The 2,315-nt window shown below is 55.7% G+C and overlaps 1 pseudogene; it reads left to right on the top strand.

Annotated features, from left to right (window-relative positions):
• The first annotated feature begins 949 nt into the window (after positions 1–949).
• On the top strand, positions 950–1,764 carry LOC136534212 (uncharacterized; annotated as a pseudogene).
• Positions 1,765–2,315: the final 551 nt, after the last annotated feature.

Genomic DNA, 2,315 nt, shown 5'->3' with positions numbered 1-2,315 from the left:
GTGCAGTTGTGATTGGCCAGCCGCAGGGCCGGGCAGCTAGCAGGGAGCACGTGCGAGCGTGCGCCATGGTGTCGGCACATAATAGGGAACCCTTTCACAGCGACGAACGGCCCCCTTCTTGGGGTAGATAAACCAACAAAGCTGTGAAAAGCACTGCTCCTCTTTGCCTCCTTTATTTGATGAGAAAATTCCTTCATTGCCATCAAAAGCTATACTAATCCCTTCATTGCCATTCAAATCTATAAGTTTCCTTTATTGTCATTGATTTATAATTTTTGTTCCCTTGTGTGCTATTGCCGTTACTTTTTTGTTGATTCATCGTGCACACCGTTAAAATTTCTTTTTTTCTCTTTTCTTTTTCTTTTCTCTTCATTTTCCTTTTCTTTTTCTTTCCTTTTTTATTTCTCTTTCCTTCTCCCCTTCTTTTCTTTTCCCCTCCTCTCTCCTTATCCGATCGGCTCTCTTTCCTTCTCTCTCTCTCTCTCTCTCTCTCTCTCTCTCTCTCTCTCTCTCTCTCTCTCTCAGGCGGCGTCCAGGCCATCACCCGCGCCCCCACCTCCGGTCCTCTGCCCTCCACCTTCGGCCCCGCACCCCCACCTCCCGCCGGCGGACACCACCGATGCAACGCCCCGCCCGCCGCCGTGGTCTCCACCGGCGCATCAGGCGCGTCACGCCGCCGCCGGTGCTCCACTCACCGCGTTTTGCGGGGCTTCTGCCGGCTTCTGGTCGCGAGCCATCTCGAGGAGCCACTGTTTGGCATGGCTTCATCAAAAGCCGCTCAAGAAGCTGCTTGACGAGCCGTGCCAAAGGGGGCTTAGCCTCTGTGCCCAGCTTGGCCTCTCCAACCACCACCGTTCCATTCCTCTCCGTCGCGATGGCGGCTTCCTGCTGCTGCCGCTGCCACACGCCGCCGCCGCAGAGCTAGCCCACCAACGAAGACAAGGCGTCAATGGCCAAGGTATCCGTGCCACTGCCGCCGCTGCTCGTGCATGCTCTCGTCCTCGCCGCTAGCTTCTTTCACCCCTGCCAGGCGCAACCGCAGGGCCGCACCGAAAACATCTCGGCCATCGAGGCCGCGGTCCACGCCCGCACGTCCGAGCTGCTCCGCGACACCACCACCAACACGAGCCAGCTGGTCGACCTGCCCCTCCCGGTCAACCTCTCCGGCGCGGGCGGCGTCCGGGCCTGGGCGATGCGCGTGCGCAGCAACGCGCTCTGGGCTGACAGCATCAACGCCACGGGATTCACCATCCCGCCGCGTGTCGTGCCGGCCCTGTTCGCACGCCGCCTCACCATCGTCTTCGAGCACTTCGTAGGAAACTCCACGGCCGCGTTCGCATGCCGCGTCGGTATGCGCCGGCCGCGCCCGTGGCGGGCCTCCTCGCGTACGACGCATCGGCGGGGCCCGACGCCCGGGTCTCACTCCGCCTGCTGAGGTCGCCACCGAGGCTCCACTTCGGCGTGCTCGGCGTTGCGTATAGGCGCTGGACGGGGCCGACGGCGGGGAGGATTGCCCGGACATGTTCTGCACTGACTCAGGGTTTGTGGCACTGCTGTTCAGCTTCAGCGCGCAGCGCTTCGCCGGGCGAGGAACGGCGAGTTCGTCGGCTCCCGAGAGGTGTCGTCGGTGTCCAACTCCAACCTGTCGTCTGCGACGAAGGAGTCCTTTGTCCAGGTGAGCTGGCACCTATCGCCATCGCTGGCACCGGCCGACCGTTGGTTGGAGCTAGACACCACCTGTACACCACCATGGCAAAATTTTAACGGTGTGCACGATGAATCAACAAAAAAGTAACGGCAAATGGCATACAAGGGAACAAAAATTATAAATCAATGGCAATGAAGGGAACTTATAGATTTGAATGGCAACGAAGGGATAAGTATAGCTTTTGATGGCAATGAAGGAATTTTCTCTTATTTCATCGATCAAAGGCCGGCCGGGTCCCATGCCATGTTCTTCTTGTTCGTTCTCACGTCACCTTTGTTTGATCAGGTATATTCAGGTACGTACGTACACTTGTGAGCTAGAGAGAGGACGATACAGATATGTACCAGATGTAGTAGTACTCTTCAACTTGATGGTGATTAGCTAGACAAGCGGTCACATGTCTGAGAGCACCTATTTTGATGGATTAATAAGTTCATATATATATATATATATATATATATGGAGCATCTCTGTCACGTGTCTGAGAGTACCACATGGTACCCTAGCTAATTCTTTTATTTTTTCCCCTTTTTCTAGAGAATATGGCCCTACTGTATTTCGGAAACAAGAATGACCACACATAGTTCGAGCGGCATGCATGCATGCA

The sequence above is a fragment of the Miscanthus floridulus genome, unplaced genomic scaffold (assembly GCF_019320115.1).
Source record: "Miscanthus floridulus cultivar M001 unplaced genomic scaffold, ASM1932011v1 os_1686_1_2, whole genome shotgun sequence".
Taxonomy (NCBI): domain Eukaryota; kingdom Viridiplantae; phylum Streptophyta; class Magnoliopsida; order Poales; family Poaceae; genus Miscanthus; species Miscanthus floridulus.
This window is presented reverse-complemented; position numbering and strand designations above follow the sequence as displayed.